The sequence below is a fragment of the Euphorbia lathyris genome, chromosome 3 (assembly GCF_963576675.1).
Source record: "Euphorbia lathyris chromosome 3, ddEupLath1.1, whole genome shotgun sequence".
Lineage (NCBI taxonomy): Eukaryota > Viridiplantae > Streptophyta > Magnoliopsida > Malpighiales > Euphorbiaceae > Euphorbia > Euphorbia lathyris.
In genome coordinates this window covers 30335679-30357833 of record NC_088912.1, presented here as the reverse complement: position 1 = coordinate 30357833, position 22155 = coordinate 30335679, and the positions used below count along the sequence as shown (strand labels likewise).

Sequence of the window (22155 nt, the reverse complement as noted above, 5' to 3'; positions counted from 1 at the left end):
TAATGATAAGTGAGTGCTGGGGTTATGGATATAATCTTTCTAAGTGCTCTAAGTCTACTAGACGCTACTACGTAGGGGCAAGTGTACCCCGTCGTATCAAGTAATAATCCGGTTAAGACTGGGTATCGAATCCACGTGATTTATAACTACAAGTATTAAACTTTACACGTTATCTAAGCGGTGAATACTTTAGTTGGTTGGGTGACAACTATAAGCTACTCCTAAACTACAGGTGAGACAATTCTCATGTATTTCGAGTCCTCTTAGAGTGATACGGGTGATGATAAGTTATAACCTATGACAAACAACACGAAATATATACGATTAATGATTTACTCTTGCAAAGACGACTATTTATAGACCGAACAACTCCGTGAGGTTCTAGAGTCGTGATTTCCCCTTAAGGCGACTCTAATTCTTAGGATCAGAAACTAGGGCCCGTAAGTTCCGTGGCTCGTCAATTCCTACGGTTTTCGGTTTGTCAACTCCGGTGAGGCAACACCTATGTGATTCCTAATAGATTTCGGAGCTCGTAAATGACCTACACCATAATCAATTATAAGTATCAAAACAAGCAATAAACATTAACATGTATAGTGAAAATGGAATCGTAAATCATTATTATAAATATGGAATACGAAAATACAGGATACAACCAAGCCTAGTACATAGAAAGAGTACAAGCTAATTAACAAGTAGAAAGGGAAGAATAATCGGCCCTTAAGACTAGATAACCGGACTCAAGGTCGTCTCTTAGGACTTGGAGGTGGAACTCTCGAGCTTGGTGAATGTGGATGGAGCGGAACTTCGGTGGAGTAACGGGAGGATTACACAAGCTCTCAAGGTGTGAGGAACTCTAATACATGGAAAATTGAATACTGAAATGAGTGCTAATCACTCTTACTTATACATCAAGCTCGGGGGTAGAATCGTAAATACACAAGTTGAATTATTTCTGCAGTTTTCCCAGGACACGCCCCACGTGGTCAGGCAGGCGCCCCGCGTGTTTGCCCATTCCGCTGACAATTTTCTGCATGAGGATCAGATTCAGGCCTGATGTCATGAACACGCCCCGCGTGGACAGGCAGACGCCCCGCGTGTTTGCCCATTCCGTTGATAATTGACTGTGTGTGGATCAGATTCAGACTGTTTGTCATAGCCACGCCCCGCGTAGGTTGGAGTACGCCCCACGTGGTTGAGCCTCTGGAGTTTAATCGCTTGAATCATGTCTTTGGCGCCCCGCGTGGCTTGGAACACGCCTCGCGTACTTGAGCTTCTGAAACTTAGATTGAAGAATTGCTCCTGAACGCCCCGCGTGTGTCGGTGGATTTTACTCCTTTGCTTGTACCTGCGAAATACAATTCTCGACAGCCGAGTTAGCTTGACGTTTATTTTTCCGAAATTAACTGAAAACAAAGGAAATTAATCAAAAGCATAGAATTTATTTTTATTTTGTTATTTTATTAAAAACACATTAATTTTGTAATTAAACTCACTTATTTAGCCCATAATTAAACCGTAATTCACGCTAAAAGATAGGGACAAAATGCCCCTATCATAAAGCGCATGAGGAGTTAATATGAAAAGGGAGAATCCCCCGAGGGTAACCACGAGAAGTTCGGAAAATATACACCATCTACACCAGCAACACTGAATGAGTTAATAGTTCAGCCATCGATGTTATCTTTCATCCAACCAACCGAGGGAGGCTGCCAAAAAATAATAATAACCCAGTGAGCTCTATAAGGATGAGCATAAATCAATAAGGTCTATAAGGCTGCCATGGATGAAAACTCTGGAACCAAACATATTCATAACAACTTTCCATAGAGCACCAGCAAAATCACAGCTAACTAAAACATGATTAAGAGTTTCAGTCTCCTTTAAACAAAGAATGCAGGGAAAAGCCAAGTTGTCACATCCGACCCAAAACGACATCGGGTATGAAAGGAAGATAGGATAGCGAATACATGTCGGTCTGAAACACGAATCTATTTTTAATAGATAAAAATTTATTTGGACTACCTAAAGTTTTATTTATTTATTGGGCTTGGACTCGATAATTCTATCAAGTTTTCTACGTATCCCGAACGTCTTTTAATCTTTAAATCGGGAATCAAAGCCACGTAGTTCTACCTATTTTAGGTAGTTCTAATAGGTAGTTCACTTAACTTATTATCTCGTTTTAACTTATTGACACTTTGAATAACACGCTAATACTTTAATTGTATATTTCACTTTGTTATAGTTTTTATATATATAAATCAGTTTATCAAAACGAATCGAATTAAATAATGTTTTATCAAAACGAATCAAATCGAACAACGTTTTATCAAAACACAATCAAATCGAACAACGTTTTTATCAAACCGAATCAAAACAAATAAACCGCTTTAACAAACCAACTCGTAATCAAATAAATCGCTTTAACAAACTAACTTTTAATCAAACAAACGTAAAATATCAAATCATCTAGCATTTTAAAAACGTAATATAAAATTTGAGTGTGTGTCCATCCTCGAATTCCACCCGTGTAGCTTATCATAACATCAATCATATCAATAATCGAGATATCTCATTCATATCTCGCCTTGCCTAACGTTAGGACTACCAGCCGTGCACTCTGGCCATACCGCCCTTAGGTATGGCCTAACAACTTACAACTCCTACCCCGGGCAATCCTAGATGGACAAAACCATTTTAATCTTTCGTTCAAAATATCACTAACATAAAAATCATATTGGATTTCAATCCAAATCTCATAAAAACAATAACCGAAATGTCACACCCGACCCAAATGGCATCGGGTATGAACGGAAGACAAGATAATGAGTGTTATCAAGTCTAAAAGGCGAACCGATTTTCCAATAGATAAAACTTTATTCGGACTACCTAAAGTATTATTTAATTATTTGGCTTGGACTTGATAATTCTATCAAGCTTCCTACGTATCCCGAACATATTTTAATCTTTAAATCGGGAATCAAAGCCACGTAGTTCTACCTATTTTAGGTAGTTCTCTTAATTGGTAGTTCTATTAACTTATTAACTCGTTTTAACTTATTGACACATTGAATGACACGCTAATACTTTAATTGTACATTTCACTTTGTTATAATCTCTCTCTATATAAATCATTTTATCAAAACGAATCAAATCGAACAACATTTTATTAAAACGAATCAAATCGAACAACGTTTTATCAAAACGAATCAAAACGAACAACGTTTTATCAAAACGAATCAAAACGAACAACGTTCCATCAAACCGACGCATTATCAAACCAAATTCGTAATCAAATAAACGCTTTATCAAACCAAATTCGTAATCAATCAAACTCGTAAAACCTTATATCAAAATCAACTCATAACCAATAACATAAAACTTTATATCCATTCTAGAGTTTCTCCCCTTATATCAATCCATAATCACATATCAAGAATCACATAGTCGAGACGTCTCTTTAACCTTGTCTAATCCCGTATTGGTCTTACCCCACACTTCGCTCCCAATACCCGACTAGGTCTTTACACTGTGTACACATGCCATGTTCCTCACTGAACATGGTCTTCAAATATCAAAACCACCAATCCGGATTACTCTAGATGGATATATATAAAATCATAAATCACAATATACTCAAATCTCTTTTCACAGTCAAATTTCCAAGTTACTCCATAATCATAAACCATTTGCCTTCAATTAACTATTTTACAAATAATCATAATTATTCAAAATAGCTTGCAAACAAAATACCCAAAATCCTTTAAAAATTAAATATTCTTTTAATATAAGTAAAATTCTTAAAACTCGTATAAAATCACCGATTTATAATTCAATCGAACTCCAAGAATTAAATAGTTCAAAATATTGTATCGATAAAATTTAATATCGTTAAAAATAAATATTCTTATCAGACTACTTTCTATCACTGAAACTTCTAAACCGAATTACTATTAGACTCGTTAACTACTAAGTGTATATTCGTCATAATTTTATATCCAAATTATTCTACCAACTTTTATATTCAAATTATTCTACCAACTTTTATATTCAAATTTATATAAACTCTATTTAACAAATATCAGTATTAATCCTTCTAATTATAATATATTAGTTTTAACTCGATAATTTAAAGTCACTTAAATATTAATCGAATAACTTAAAACTAAATTTTAAACCAAAAACGTTTATCGGACTATTCTCGTTTGCCAGCAAAATTCTACCTATTTTAGGTAGTTCTCTTAATTGGTAGTTCTATTAACTTATTAACTCGTTTTAACTTATTGACACGTTGAATGACACGCTAATACTTTAATTGTACATTTCACTTTGTTATAATCTCTCTCTATATAAATCATTTTATCAAAACGAATCAAATCGAACAACATTTTATTAAAACGAATCAAATCGAACAACGTTTTATCAAAACGAATCAAAACGAACAACGTTTTATCAAAACGAATCAAAACGAACAACGTTCCATCAAACCGACGCATTATCAAACCAAATTCGTAATCAAATAAACGCTTTATCAAACCAAATTCGTAATCAATCAAACTCGTAAAACCTTATATCAAAATCAACTCATAACCGATAACATAAAACTTTATATCCATTCTAGAGTTTCTCCCCTTATATCAATGTCACGTCCGTGTCCAAAAATATTAATTATAATTTGATATTAGGTTTATATAATATTTTTAGTTTAATAATTAACTAATTTGTGTTAAAAAGGTAGAATAAGAGTTATTTTTATGTTAAGGAGTTATATCAATTGTTTAATGTTGGAAAAATTCTTATAATTAAGATAACTTAATATAATGGAATTAGATTTAAAAAAAAATTAATTAATTAAGGGTTATAATATTAAGTTAATATGTATAACATCATAATTAGATAAGTTTGGGGTACAAAAGGAAAATATATAGGAAAAATGTGGTAGGAAAATGACTGATTATTTTGTTAAGGATTATTTTGGATTTTAGGGAATTGGAATTAAAAAGGGGAGTTTCTCTTATCCGGTATCCTCTCTTTTCTTTGTCTCTCTCTCCCTATCTCGAGTACACGAAGGGATTCTAGAAGGTCCGATTCTTTTTCCTCAGATCATGGTTGCCTATGAAATAGACCTTATTATTCATTCATAGAGGGATTTTTATTTCGGTCTGTGTCGATCTCTGTTTGGTTCCGGCTAATTTGAACAGTTCCTTTTAGTTTCGAATGGTTTCAGTGAGTTTCACTTGCTTTCACCGGTGGAAAATTAAGCTTCTAGCTTAGATTCCTTGTTTTTCTTGGTTCTATGACCCTTTTCAGGAGAGATTGGTTATAGATCGGTGAATTTTTCTAGATCTCCTCTGGTCGGATCTGGGCATGCAGGTAAGGAGGTAAGTCATTCTAGTTGTTCGGATTCTATCTGTTTTTCTTTTGGTAATTTATGACTTCTTTTTATGATTTTTGTGGATTAAGAGCTTTAAGGGTCTGATTTGTGGGGATATTTAGTTCAAGGGTTTCTACTACCTTCTTTATTATAAATTGAAATCAATATTTTATTTCCTTATAGGAATTTCTATATGATTTGCATTGAGGATTACTATAGTTCATATATGAACTTCCTGATATATTTTTCAATACATGTTGCTGTTACATGTTTTATTCATCTATTGTTTTCCTTGGTAAATAATAGATTAATAAGGAAGTTGTGCTATGAACTTCTTAAGTTTATAAGAAGATGAACGTATGAACATCTAGATTGTTGGAGTCGCTAAAATTAGAAATTCGTGAATGCTAGAAATATGATAGTCGTTTTTGGTAAAAAAAGTCGTTTTAGGACTTTGAGATGTTTTTGAACCGGGTTTGTCCGGTAGAATGAGTAGTTTTAGAATTAAGACTTGATTTGGATTTGTTTAGGTTAAAGATACGTTTGTACTTTAATTAAATCCATATGGTAAAAAAAAAAGAATTGCTTAGACCCTGAGTTGAATTGTCTTGAAAAAAAAAGAGTTGTTTATGGAGGAAAACGAATTCGGTTCAATATGTGAAATTAACAATTACTATAATAAAAATTAAATAAATGAAATAAGATAATCAGATGATATAAATTTATTTTATATATCATTGTTATGATAAAAATATTACAGTGTTTAAGTTCGTAAGTGGTTGGAAGATATTAAGAGTGTAAATTATTTAGGATATAAACATTTGACTAGAGTCAAAATTGATATTATAAAAGAGTAGGTATCGTATTAGATGTAAAAAGATAGACATGCTAAGATTAAGAGAACTACGTGGCTTTGATTCCCTATTTCAAAATATCGGGATACGTAGGAAGCTTGATAATAATGTATTATCGAGTCCAAGCCAAGTAGATACCTTAACTTTGAGAGTTTAAGGAAAATGTTTATTTCGATTTATTTGATTATTGGATTAGAAGAGTAAAGATATAAGTGTTAAGATTGTGGTATTCGTGTGGTGTGATTTTGTGATAGAACTATAGATTTTGTAATATTGTAGAGAGAATCAGAGTTTGAGAATAAAATAACGACTAGAGAGCAAAAGTAAAGGAAATTAGTTATAATTCGACTTGTCAAGAGTTTATTAGACTATGAGATTAGCTAATATATATAATTTCAATATCATTTGTTCGTGTAGTGTAGGAATTAAGTGACAGAAATATAGATTTAATGTTACCGCTGAATGAAACTGGTTTTGAAGAATAGTTTGATGATTAGATAATAGGAAATAAAATTTACTGTTGATTGTGATGCCCAGATGCGGTTTTATAGTATTAAGTTATGAGATAATTTTTGTTAAATTACTGGTGATAAACTGGATAAAGGTTTATAAAGGTTTATATATTAAGTTACATGTCATTTGACTTAGAATTGGGACCGTACTGTAAAGGATTATGTGTTCGTTATCTCGTCTTTTTGTTCTGCCCGATGTTGTTTAGGATCGGGTTTGACAATCAATCCATAACCACATATGGAGAATCACATAGTCGAGACGTCTCTTTAACCTTGCCTAATCCCGTATTGATCTTATCTCACACTTCGCTGCCAATACCCGACTAGGTCTTTACACTGTGTACACATGCCATGTTCCTCACTGAACATGGTCTTCAAATATCAAAACCACCAATCCGGATTACTCTAGATGGATATATATAAAATCATAAATCACAATATACTCAAATCTCTTTTCACAGTCAAATTTCCAAGTTACTCCATAATCATAAACCATTTGCCTTCAATTAACTATTTTACAAATAATCATAATTATTCAAAATAGCTTGCAAACAAAATACCCAAAATCCTTTAAAAATTAAATATTCTTTTAATATAAGTAAAATTCTTAAAACTCGTATAAAATCACCGATTTATAATTTAATCGAACTCCAAGAATTAAATAGCTCAAAATATTGTATCGATAAAATTTAATATCGTTAAAAATAAATATTCTTATCATACTTTCTATCACTGAAACTTCTAAACCGAATTACTATTAGACTCGTTAACTACTAAGTGTATATTCGTCATAATTTTATATCCAAATTATTCTACCAACTTTTATATTCAAATTTATATAAACTCTATTTAACAAATATCGGTATTAATCCTTCTAATTTATAATGTATTAGTTTTAACTCGATAATTTAAAGTCACTTAAATATTAATCGAATAACTTAAAACTAAATTTTAAACCAAAAACGTTTATCGGACTATTCTCGTTTGCCAGCAAAATTGTATCGTGTGAACTAAACTAATACCGTTAACTCCGACGACGGAAGGGCACTGCTACGAATCTTTCCGTACAATTTTTATATTCCAAACGCTTATACAAATTTTATATTAACACAATATAAAATAATCAACTATATTTATTGGTCTATTTTGATATCTAAGATAGTAATTTAAACCGACGTTAATTTGTACCGATATATCTCTAAACCCGTGGTACTGCTAAAAACCTATTAATACCGAATTAAATTTCAGCTCAGTAAATCTAAGGAAGACTGTCTAAATTTTATATTTTTATTAGTAACCTGCAAACTAATAAATTATTATAAATATCAGACCCGACCTTACTCATAGAACCGACCTTACTCATAAAACATTTTAAAGATATTAGATCTAAAATAGAGTTACCGAAATATCGTCGTCGATCACACGTTGTTGTCAAAAAATCAATAATGATAATTTCGTATCCTATTTCTTTGTGATTTGATCGAACCGAATATCAAAATTTCCAATATCCATAACCTTAAAATAAAGGGAAACACTTAGATATATTCTTTCAAAAGACATATATATATCCCTTTTTTAACCCTTTTTTTTCATTGAAAAGAAACCCCCCTTAATTTCCATTAGATGTCCCCATTTAGATGAAAATCTCTCCTTTATATACTAATTAAAAGTAAAAACATATATATATATTTATTTATAAAATACCAAATCTCATTTATTTATACAATTTAAAGACATGTGTTTGAACATGTATTTACACTTTTTACAAGTGTTTTATGATATCTGCAATACATGCCACGTTTTTTTTTCCATTTTATTATTATTTATTTTTTTTATAACCATCATCCATTTTTTTTATTTATTAAAAGTATACAATTTAAATATTAAGAATTTAATCATAATTTATTCTTTGTAATTCTTTTACCCCGTAAATCAAAACTATTAATTGAGAAAAAATTCAGTTAAAGTCCTTTTAATATAATTTCTTTTAAACTTACACCAAAACTTTTAATTTATCATTAAACACATTAAATTATTGCCAATAGTATACTTAAAATCTTAATTAATTAAGACTATAAAATTATAGTATAATCTATATCGAAGATTGAAATTTTAGACATGGACGTGACACGAAACCTCCAATTGACCGTCTATTTTAATGTATAATTGTTTAACTAGACCTTAAGAAAAAGAAAATAATATTATCATAAAAGATGCTATTTTAAACAATTAAATAAAATTGTGTTTATATTAAGTATTTAACATTAACTATCCTCTACAAATCTTTATACAATTCAACTAGCAAAATAACAATTTTTGGTTTATAATCAAATAAGAAATAAGAAAGAGTTGAAACTTACCCTTTTATCAAATAAAATACATTTGTAATTGCTCACCATCTTGATCCTTCATTTCGTTTCCTTTTCTTCTCTCTATTCAAAACTCTCTCTAAGCCCTCTTTTTATCCGCCTATATCTATACCTATATCTATATATATATATATTTTATTTCCACACCCTTTAGGTAAGCTATATATTTATATATAAAAATGATGATATTTATTTATATGACACATGATTTTTCTGTAAATCATAAACTTGACACATGGATTTTTTTAACTTTATCTTAAACCATAAAGTTGACACATAAATCACAAGTGTCTTCCCACCATTTTGATTCCATGTAATAATTTTATTATTATTATTATTACTATTATTTTTTTTATTGCAAATTCGTACTATGTATATATAGTTTTGTAATAAATATTGATTTTAGCCCTCACATTTATAGCTTTTTATAAAACACATTCAAAACTTTTAATTTACACCTAAACATCTTAAATTAAACCCAACAGTACATTTAAAATCGTAATTAATTAATACTCTAAAATCTATATCGAAAATTTTTAGACACGGACGTGACACAAGTTGTAACCACGCTTACAAAGCATGTCTGTAATGCGGAGATACGCAAGGAAAACATGCCAATAAATCATTGAGCGAGAAGGAGGCATAACTGATTTTCGAAGGAAGGGAGCCCAAGGAAGATTTAGAAAACCACTGTATTTTAGTGAAATCTCATTAAACTCAGAGGTGTATTATGGTGAAACTATTCAAAATTTTGATAATACTTGATAGTTAATATGCAATAAGAGAAATAATTAATATTGATGTCAATATAATTTCAATACTATTTTCAACAATAGTGTTAAGCATGTAAGTTTATTCTACATCAAGATTAATGTTCTCTATTTTTATTTGGCCAGAAAAAGAATAACGTTATCGAAGTATTTCGTAACGAATTGTAGATTAAAATTTTTCTTTTGCTGAGGTACGCAGTGTTTGCTATCATTTAGTTCCACTAAACTTTATTTCCAACATATAGTCATTTTTGTATTTGTAAGGCCAGAAACACTTCGGAAAAAAATAAGGACATGAAAAGAGACGACTTAATATATAAATACACACTTTAGCTTGTAGTGTGTTGATTTTTTGCATTTTTCACTTATATTTTGACTTACATCACACTTGAACTTGTAAATTTAGACCTATTACACACATGCACATATCACACACGTGAACTTGATATACCATTCTTTGTCCTTTATATTTATTTTGTTCTTCTAGTAAATCACATGCCAATATCGTATTAATAACGAAGTTTTGTCATTTTCAAAATTATTCTACGTATAAAAAATAATATTGAGAATATTGGTCTTTCAAAGAAAAGATTGAGAACATTGGATATTGAGAACATGAATATAAGTTTGAAAACTAACATATAAAATGATCATTTTCGTAAGAAATGAAACTATATCATCTTCTATTACATCAAACTAATTACAAAAAGAATAATGTTTTAGAGAAAAAGAATAATGTTATAATCATATTGGAATGTCATTGATTGTTTAATTTCAAATATTTCTGTAAAATACAAAAAAACATATATAAACTTGTAAAGTTTATTCGAACTTGATAATTAATACGAAATACGAGAAATAATGAATATTAGTGTCAATATTAATTCAACATTATTTTAACAATAATGTTAGATTTGTAATTTTGTTTTACATTAGTGATAATGTTCTGTGATTATTATTTTAGTGAGAAAAAGAATTATTTTCTCAAAGTATTTGGGAGATAATTATAGATTTAAATTTTGGTTTTATTGAAGTGAAAGGTTTATATTCTCATTTAGTTGCACTTATCCTTTGGTCCAACATATACTCATTAAAGTGCAAAAAACTATCACCTGAAATTTGGGGATATGGATTTTACAATAATGGTTTGTTGTACATTTTTTTTGTTATGTTAATCCCTCATTACACATTGGATATTGTTTTTAATGAAGAAAATAGCAATTGTGTTGTGTTTAAACCAGATATTAATTTCGTGATAGAAAATTTATTTTGCTAACGGTGTTCTACTTAATGTAGGTGTCACACCCGACCCAAAACGGCATCAGGTATGAACAGAAAACATGATAACGAACTTCTACAGTCTAAAACCCGAACGCATTTTCTAATAGATAAAAATGTTATTTAGACTACCTAAAGTTTTATTATTTATTTGGCTTGGACTTGATAATTCTATCAAGCTTCCTACGTATCCCGAACGTACTTTAATCTTTAAATCGGGAATCAAAGCCACGTAGTTCTACCTATTTTAGGTAGTTCTCTCAATTTATTGACACATTGATGAATTAAATAGACTTCACCTTATAGCTATATAATTTCATTTTATCGCTACTACTATTCGCAATATATTTAGTATCTCGATCTACGATTTCGAATCGTCATTTTTTTAACATGTTAAAAACTTAATTTAATTTCCTAACTTAACTTAATTTAAAAATAGACCAAAAACGCTTATTCAGACCGTCTAGAATTTATTTATTATTTATTTAATATACGCGAATACTTTATCGATTCGATAATATAAAACTTAAACTTAAAAACCTTAAAATCACGTTATCAAATCAACTCAAATCACAGATAATTATCGATATCGTTATATCGGCATTTAATCCAAATAACTCGTAACCAATCAAATGTTTTATCAAACCAAATCCGTAAACAATGAAACGCTTTATCAAACCAAATCCGTAATCAATGGAACGATTTATCAAACCAAATTCGTAATCCATGAAATTCGTAATTAATCAAACTATCAAAATCAACTCATAACCGAAGACATAAAACCTTATATCAAAATCAGCTCAGAACCGAAAACATGAAACCTTATATCCATTCTAGAGTTTCTCCCCTTATGTATCAATCCATAACCACATATATCACATAATCGAGACGTCTCTTTAACCTTGCCTAATCCCGTATTGGTCTTACCCCACACTTCGGTGCCAATACCCGACTAGGTCTTTACACTGTGTACACAGGCCATGTCCGTCACTGAACATGGTCTTCAACTATCAAAACCACCGGTCCGGATTACTCTAGATGGATATAAAAATTCAGAAAATCATAACATGCTCAAATTTCCTTTCACAATCAAACTTCCAATTCATTCAATAACCACAAAATCATCTGACATCAATTAACTATTTTCTCAAAAATAATCACAATATTTAAAATCAAATAATCATTTAATAATATAACTAAAATAGTTAAAATATCATATAAACTCATCGATTCATAATCTAATCGAATTCCAAGAATTTAATAGCTCAAAATATTACATCGATAAAATTTAATATCGTTAAAAGTAAATATCCTTATCGGACTATTTTCGGTCACCGAAACAAAAATTCTAAACCGAATTACTATTGGACTCGTTAAACTACGTTAAACTACTAAGAGTATACTCGTCCTAATTTTAGGTTCAAATTTATATATTCAAATTTATATTGATTAACAAATATCGGTATTAGTCCTTCTAGTTTATAATTTATTTTAACTCGATAATTTAGAGTCACTTAAATATTAATCAAATAACTTAAAACTAAATTTTACACCACCAAATACTTTTATCGGACTATTCTCGTTTATCACCGAAATTGTAACATGTAAACTAAACTGATATCGTCAGTTCCGACCGCAGGTTCAGTTAGACTCTTGACACTTGTACGAGTCTATCCGTACCGATTTTATATTCCAAACGATTGTACAAATTTTATATTAATACAATATAAAATAATCAACTATTTCTATTGGTCTATTTTGATATCTAAGATAGTAATTTAAACCAATGTTGTTAATTTGGACCGATATATCTCTAAACTCGTGGCGCTGCTAAAAGCCTTAATACCGAATTGAATTTTCACTTCGATAAATCTAAAGGACAACTCTCTAAATTTTATATTTTTATTAGAAAAATATAGACTTGATAAATCACTACTCGTAAAGATGTTAAAATTTAGTGAAACGAAACCTAACTTACTCAAAATCATACTTATAACATTTAAAAATAATAATTTAAATCTAAAATACAGTTACCGAAATGTCGTTTGTCGGTCACCAAAAATTAATCAGTGTAATCCATTTACAGCTGATCCTAAACGTCACCGAAAATTAATCGATGTACTCCGTTGTGAGCCAAAAAAAAAAAACTTTTTCCTCCATAACTCCTTAAACCCAATTTGATATATAAAAAAACAATTAAAACCATCTTCTTATCTAATATATATAGGATGTTTTTTTTTTATATAAATTTTTGAAAAAAAACTTAAATGAATATAATGTTGACATATGTACATGGATTAACTAAATTATTGACATGTGGTTTTAATATACCTAAATTTAATGTCACGTTTTGTTTATTTTTTTTTTCACATGAAATTCAATGTTAAAATACAAACTATACCTATATAATAAATTATATGTATGATTTCTAATTGGAAGAATAATGATTTTGTTCCTTTTAGTTTATTTATTTTATAAAATTTACCCATAACTATTAATTTACACATAAAAACATTAAATTGAACTTAATAATATACTTAAATTTTATAATTAGTGAACACTATCTATTCCGAAAATAAAAATTAGAAATTTTAGACACGGACGTGACAATTCTCCCCACCTTAAAGAATTTCGTCCTCGAAATTCATATCGACTTGTTTTCTCATATTTTGTTTTAACTCGCATCAAACTATATAACCTTCAAAATTTCAATTCCCAAATAAATTTCGTCCTCAAAATTTATACATATCATATAATCTGTCTTAATTATTTTCTCAATCAGTTTTTTATAATTACCAAACGTTCAACGACCAAAACCACGTTAGGTCCGAAGAATTTAACCTAGAGCTCTGATACCAAAATGTCACACCCGACCCAAAACGGCATCAGGTATGAACAGAAAACATGATAACGAACTTCTACAGTCTAAAACCCGAACGCATTTTCTAATAGATAAAAATGTTATTTAGACTACCTAAAGTTTTATTATTTATTTGGCTTGGACTTGATAATTCTATCAAATTTCCTACGTATCCCGAACGTACTTTAATCTTTAAATCGGGAATCAAAGCCACATAGTTCTACCTATTTTAGGTAGTTCTCTCAATTTATTGACACATTGATGAATTAAATAGACTTCACTTTATAGCTATATAATTTCATTTTATCGCTACTACTATTCGCAATATATTTAGTATCTCGATCTACGATTTCGAATCGTCATTTTTTTAACATGTTAAAAACTTAATTTAATTTCCTAACTTAACTTAATTTAAAAATAGACCAAAAACGCTTATTCAGACCATCTAGAATTTATTTATTATTTATTTAATATACGTGAATACTTTATCGATTCGATAATATAAAACTTAAACTTAAAAACCTTAAAATCACGTTATCAAATCAACTCAAATCACAGATAATTATCGATATCGTTATATCGGCATTTAATCCAAATAACTCGTAACCAATCAAATGTTTTATCAAATCAAATCCGTAAACAATGAAACGCTTTATCAAACCAAATCCGTAATCAATGGAACGATTTATCAAACCAAATTTGTAATCCATGAAATTCGTAATTAATCAAACGTAAAACTTTATATCAAAATCAACTCATAACTGAAGACATAAAACCTTATATCAAAATCAGCTTAGAACCGAAAACATGAAACCTTATATCCATTCTCTTAACTAAATCAAAGGTATAGTTATAGAAGAAGAAGGTGAAAGTAAGAATAATAGAAAAATTAAATTAGACTACAACTATCAGGTGCTATTTATAGGAGAGCAATGGGTATTCTTCTCTTCCTCTTCTAGATCTTTAATCTCAACCGTATTTGTCTTTTGTTGACTTTTATCTTGGATCGTTGATTTAGTCTTACATCCCCCCGCAAGCTGAGAATTATGCACGTCTAAAATCCTAAGTCGATGAAGAAATGAATGAAAAGCAGGGCAATGGAGAGGTTTGGTAAAACAATCCGCCAATTGATCAGCAGACGGTACAGGCAGTAGGTGAATAATTCCAGCTTGAACCTTGTGGCGAACAAAATGGCAGTCGATTTCAATATGTTTGGTTCTTTCGTGAAAGACTGGGTTTTTGGCTATATGGATGGCAGATAGATTATCGTAATACAGTAGAGCAGGTTTAGGGTGATATATATGCAGATCCTTTAGAAGAAATAGAAGCCATTGCAGTTCACACGCAGTGGAAGCCATTGTCCGGTACTCAGATTCTGATGAAGATCGACTGATGGTGTTTTGCTTCTTCGATTTCCATGAAATTAAAGAGTTTCCCAGAAAAACAGCAAACCCGTGACTGATTTCCGAGTGATTTTGCAATTTCCCCAATCACTGTCAGTGAACCCTTTGAGCTGAAGTTGAGAGTTGGACGGATAAAAAACACCTTGAGCAGGATGAAGCTTAAGGTAGCGAAGTATCCGGTGGGCTGCTCTTAAATGATGTTCATGTGGCTTGTGCAAAAACTGAGATAATCTTTGTACTGCAAATGCGATGTCCGGCCTGGAATTCGTCAAGTAAAGTAACTTTCCAACTAGGCGTCTGTATCCTGTAATATCAACTAAACACTCGGATTCGGTTATATCAACATCACACATAGAAATAGGGGTATTACATGGCTTAGCTTCAAGGAAGCCATACTCACTAAGCAGATCAAGAGTGTACTTCCTCTGATATAATAAAATACCTGCAGATGACCTGGAAATCTCCAGACCTAACATGAATTTTAAAGTTCCCAAATCCTTAATGCTAAAACAAGCATGAAGGTAGGATTTGACCTGAACGATTGATGACATATTATCGCTAACCAGTATAATATCATCCACGTAAACGGCTAAAGCAATGAATTTATCAACATTAAACTTAGTAAATAAAGAAGGATCAGAATCAGCTTGTTGAAAACCAAATTGTTTTAGCGAGGCAGTTAGCTTGCTATTCCACTGCCGACTAGCCTGCTTTAAGCCGTAAAGGGACTTTTTTAATTTACAAACAGGATTAATTATGTCAGTTTCAATTCCAGGTGGAAGTTTCATGTAAATTTCTTCTTGTAAGTCACCATGTAAAAAAGCATTGTTGATGTCGAGCTGTTTTAAAAACCAACCATTTATGGCTGCTAATGCAAGAAGCATCCTAATAGTAGTCATCTTGGTTACATGGGAAAAGGTTTCTAAAAAATCGACTCTGTTTTGCTGAGTGTAACCTTTTGCAACTAATTTTGCCTTATAACGCTCGACACTACCATCGCTATTACGCTTAATCTTAAAAGTCCACCTGGCTCCTACCTCCTCTTTGTCGTTAGGCAAAGAACAAATTTCCCAAGTCCCATTTCTATCAAGAGCATCAATTTCAGCCTGCATCGCCTCTCTCCATTTAGGATTAGTGCAAGCCTCCTGATATGACTTGGGCTCAGTTTCGGTTATGATAGAGCAAGAAATTTTTTTCTGGTTTTGGGAAAGCTTATCATAAGTCATAACAGAAGATATAGGGTGACATATATCTTGCTCCATCCCAATAATAGTTTCCGAGTTAGCTAAGGCGCAATGATAATCTTTCAAATATTGGGGCTGATTACGCATTCTAGACGACTTCCTGATACAAGGTGACGACTCTACAACCACAGACCCATCATTACTCAAATTATCACTACTAATTTCTAAATTAAAACTATCAAGAACGTCAGGATTTCCATAAGGAAATACAGTTTCATAAAACCTGACATTCCTAGAGACGCTAATCTTATTAGTGTGAACATCCAACACCCTATACCCTTTTTGTCCCTGCACATAACCAAGAAATATGCACTTATTTGCTCTAGAATCAAATTTACTCCGATTTTGGAGCAAAGTACCAGTAAAGCACAAGCATCCGAACACTCTTAAATCAGAATAATTAGGAACATGACCATATAACAGTTCAAACGGAGATTTGTTACTTAACAAAGGAGTGGGTGTCCTGTTTATTAAGAACACAGCATGACCAACAAAAAAATTCCAATAGCCATTGGGTAAATGACTCTGAAACTTTAAAGCTCTAGCGGTGTTGAGAATATGCTGGTGTTTCCTTTCGACAAGCCCGTTTTGTTGAGGTGTTTCAACACAACTCGTTTGATGAATTATTCCTAATTTATTGTAAAACTCAACCATATAAAATTCAGGACCATTATCAGACCTAATGACCTTAATCGTTTTAACAAATTGAGTCTGAACCATAGCAACGAAATGCTTAATCACATCAGACACCTCAGACTTGAGTTTAACCATAACAGCCCAAGTGAAACGTGTAAAATCATCAACAATAGTGACAAAATATCTATAACCTGCAATAGAAACATGGGTAGGACCCCAAATATCAACGTGAACAAGCTCAAACGAAGCAGAACTAGAACTAGTAGAGACATGAAATGGTAACCGCTTATGCCTAGCAAAATGACATATATCACAAATGAAATCAGAAGGCACTGAGATATCGGGAAACGATTTATTCAAACACAGAATTTGATCTTTAGGTAGATGTCCTAGCCTAAAATGCCATAATTCGTCTGTATTACAATGAGTAGTAGTATGTAACACATGATTGAAAACAGGCTCAGGGTCAGTTAGGTGATAGAGACCAGCTACCACACTAGCTGAACCAATCTGCCTCCTGCTCTTCAAGTCATGGATAAGACAATGATGAGCAGAAAAAACTAAGTTATACTGCATAGAGGCAGTAAGTTGTGTGACCGAAATTAGATTTAAGGCAAAATTTGACACATATAGGACATCACACAACACAAACTCATTTGAAAAATGAATATCTCCAATATATTCAACTCTCAACTTCTGATTATTAGGCAAATTAATATAACAATTGTGCACAGGCTTATAACTCCTAAAATATGCTAATGAATTAACAATGTGACTGCTAGCCCCAGTATCTAAAATCCAGGAATTCACATTCAACGTAATGGGTTTAGGCTTACTTGTGGTATAGTTAGCTGTTCCACAGGCATTGGCGAAGTGAACGTTGGCCTACCCACCAGACTTATTCATCTGTATCAGCTGCATCAGTTGCTGCATCTATGCTGGGGTAAACCCTTCATCAGTATTTGTAGTAGATGCAAGAGAATTGCCCCTGTGATCTGTTGAATCATGAACGACGACATCCTCTTCACATTGGTCAAGATTGTCAATGTCAGCAAAATTAACATTGACATTCCTGTCTTTCTTTTTGAATCCTGGGGGATAGCCATGCTTCTTGTAGCAAGTATCTACAGTGTGGCCTCCAACATACCCGCAATGAGTACATACAGTGTTGCTCTTTGATTGATTGTTAAAAGATCTTCTTGGCTGTTTCTTGGATTGAAAAGTTCCCTTCTGTGCAAAAGCAACCAGTTCTTGCTGAGATGTCATTACAGGTAAGGCAATTTGCCTTTCATGTTGTAACACCATTGAGAAGACCTTGTTGGCAGCAGGGAGAGGATCCATAACCATGATAGGAGTTTTAATAGTGGAAAAAGATTCATTGAGACATTTGAGAAAACAAATGACAAGATCTGATTCCTGCTTCTCTTTAATTATATTAAGAGCGTTGCAAGCACACCCGTCACATACGCACGAGGGATAGGCCCTTAAATCCTTGTATTCTTCCCAGAGATTACACAAGAAAGTGTAATAATCAGTGATACTTTTATCCCCCTGCTCAACATTATAAATCTCACCCTGCAAATCATCAATTCTAAAAACATCACGTTGAGAAAATTTCTCTTTGAGGGAGTCCCAAACGACCTTGGCCGATTCTTAACCTAAAATCCCCTGGGCAATCGCAGGTGAGACAGAGTGAACAAACCAGGAAAGAATGAGATGATTGCATCTTCTCCACGCCGGAAAATTCGATTCGGTAGATTCAGGCCTGGTAATAGTTCCGTCAATGAAATCTACCTTATTTTTAGACATTAATGCCATTCTCATACTCCTGGACCAAGAATGGTAATTCTTTGCAGTTAACACCGGAGAAACGAGAGCTAATGCCGGATTCTCACTGGGGTGAACATAAAACGGACTCGTTTCATCAACCCTGCGAGCCATGGAAATCAAATGATGAAATTGATTTGATTCAGAAAGAAAAGATATGCGGAAGCTAGTCAATCGATCGAAATCGATCGAGAAGAGAAAGAAAGAAAGAGGAGATCAAGAATGATCGCAAACGAGAAAGGAATCGATAACGACTCAAGAATGCTCTGATACCATCTTAACTAAATCAAAGGTATAGTTACAGAAGAAGAAGGTGAAAGTAAGAATAATAGAAAAATTAAATTAGACTACAACTATCAGGTGCTATTTATAGGAGAGCATTGGGTATTCTTCTCTTCCTCTTCTAGATCTTTAATCTCAACCGTATTTGTCTTTTGTTGACTTTTATTTTGGATCGTTGATTTAGTCTTACACATTCTAGAGTTTCTCCCCTTATGTATCAATCCATAACCACATATATCACATAATCGAGACGTCTTTTTAACCTTGCCTAATCCCGTATTGGTCTTACCCCACACTTCGGTGCCAATACCCGACTAGGTCTTTACACTGTGTACACAGGCCATGTCCCTCACTGAACATGGTCTTCAACTATCAAAACCACCGGTCCGGATTACTCTAGATGGATATAAAAATTCAGAAAATCATAACGTGCTCAAATTTCCTTTCACAATCAAACTTCCAATTCATTCAATAACCACAAAATCATCTGACATCAATTAACTATTTTCTCAAAAATAATCACAATATTTAAAATCAAATAATCATTTAATAATATAACTAAAATAGTTAAAATATCATATAAACTCATCGATTCATAATCTAATCGAATTCCAAGAATTTAATAGTTCAAAATATTACATCGATAAAATTTAATATCGTTAAAAGTAAATATCCTTATCGGACTATTTTCGGTCACCGAAACAAAAATTCTAAACCGAATTACTATTGGACTCATTAAACTACATTAAACTACTAAGAGTATACTCGTCCTAATTTTAGGTTCAAATTTATATATTCAAATTTATATCGATTAACAAATATCGGTATTAGTCCTTCTAGTTTATAATTTATTTTAACTCGATAATTTAGAGTCACTTAAATATTAATCAAATAACTTAAAACTAAATTTTATACCACCAAATACTTTTATCGGACTATTCTCGTTTATCACCGAAATTATAACATGTAAACTAAACTAATTTAAACCAATGTTGTTAATTTGGACCGATATATCTCTAAACTCGTGGCGCTGCTAAAAGTCATAATACCGAATTGAATTTTTACTTCGATAAATCTAAAGGACAACTCTCTAAATTTTATATTTTTATTAGAAAAATATAGACTTGATAAATCACTACTCGTAAAGATGTTAAAATTTAATGAAACGGAACCTAACTTACTCAAAATCATACTTATAACATTTAAAAATAATAATTTAAATCTAAAATACAGTTACCGAAATGTCGTTTGTCGGTCACCAAAAATTAATCAGTGTAATCCATTTAAAGTTGATCCTAAACGTCACCGAAAATTAATCGATGTACTCCGTTGTGAGCCAAAAAAACTTTTTCCTCCATAACTCCTTAAACCCAATTTGATATATAAAAAAACAATTAAAACCATCTTCTTATCTAATATATATAGGATGTTTTTTTTTATATAAATTTTTGAAAAAAAACTTAAATGAATATAATGTTGACATATGTACATATATTAACTAAATTATTGACATGTGGTTTTAATATACCTAAATTTAATGCCACGTTTTGTTTATTTTTTTTTCACATGAAATTTAATGTTAAAATACAAACTATACCTATATAATAAATTATATGTATGATTTCTAATTGGAAGAATAATGATTTTGGTCCTTTTAGTTTATTTATTTTATAAAATTTACCCATAACTACTAATTTACACATAAAAACATTAAATTGAACTTAATAATATACTTAAATTTTATAATTAGTGAACACTATCTATTCCGAAAATAAAAATTAGAAATTTTAGATACGGACGTGACAGTAGGTATTCAATTGTGTCTGTTGGAGATTAAATCCTAATTTAATGCAATATTAAAGTCATTATGAATTTTCTAATTAATACTGGAATTCATTTTGTTGCAATTAATATGGTTGAATAGGAAATAAAAGTATGATGTTAATTTTATACCAATAAAATAAGGCATCGATGAAGCTAAATTCGAATATAAATACTACGGAGGAATTAGAGAAAAATCACATATTCATATTTTTATTGTTTACGATAGAGAATGAAAATGATGAAGGGATTATGCATAGTAGTATTGATAGCAATGATGGTGGTGTGCGGAAATAGTAGTAAGATAATGGGACGTGGAATATCAATTGATAAATCGTTATGCTGCAATGATCATGAAGAAGTAGGATGCACACCAGGACAAGATCAAAAATGCATTGACCATTGCCCTGGTTGTAATAGAGGTGGCGGTTTTTGCAAGAAACCCAAGAATCAGAAACCTCGATGCCATTGTTATTGCTAAAACACATCTTTTGTATATCTAATAATTATCACAAAATTAAATAAAACTCTACTTTTATTTCTATGTAAATTCGATTCTCACACTCTCTCCTTGTTTTATTTTTACTATATTATTACGCTTAATGTGTGACTTCAATATGAATTTCATAGTTATTTTATGCTATTAGGGACACCTAAAATTTTGTTAGTTTTTATTTAAATCGGCATAAGAAGAATTGCACACTTCTACCATTATGTTTAGTCGATTTACTAGGCTCACGTGTGTAGATACTTTTCATGATTTTTTTTTAGTTATCGTTATTCCAAACTTTAAAAGTTTTATTATAATGATATAAAAATGTTAATATGATATCACATAAAACTGTAACTACTTAATTAAAAAATTTGAATTGACATAAGTTATACGATTAATTAATTCTATTATTTGTAATAGTCAGATTCA

The 22155-nt window shown here is 31.2% G+C and overlaps 1 long non-coding RNA gene across 1 annotated transcript; it reads right to left on the bottom strand.

Annotated features, from left to right (window-relative positions):
* Positions 1-650: 650 nt before the first annotated feature.
* On the bottom strand, positions 651-9223 carry LOC136222035 (uncharacterized). The gene is made up of 2 exons (XR_010685467.1): positions 9104-9223; positions 651-1709 (listed from the first exon to the last, which is right to left on the bottom strand). It is a non-coding gene; the product is annotated as an uncharacterized lncRNA (long non-coding RNA).
* Between the last annotated feature and the right edge of the window lie 12932 nt (positions 9224-22155).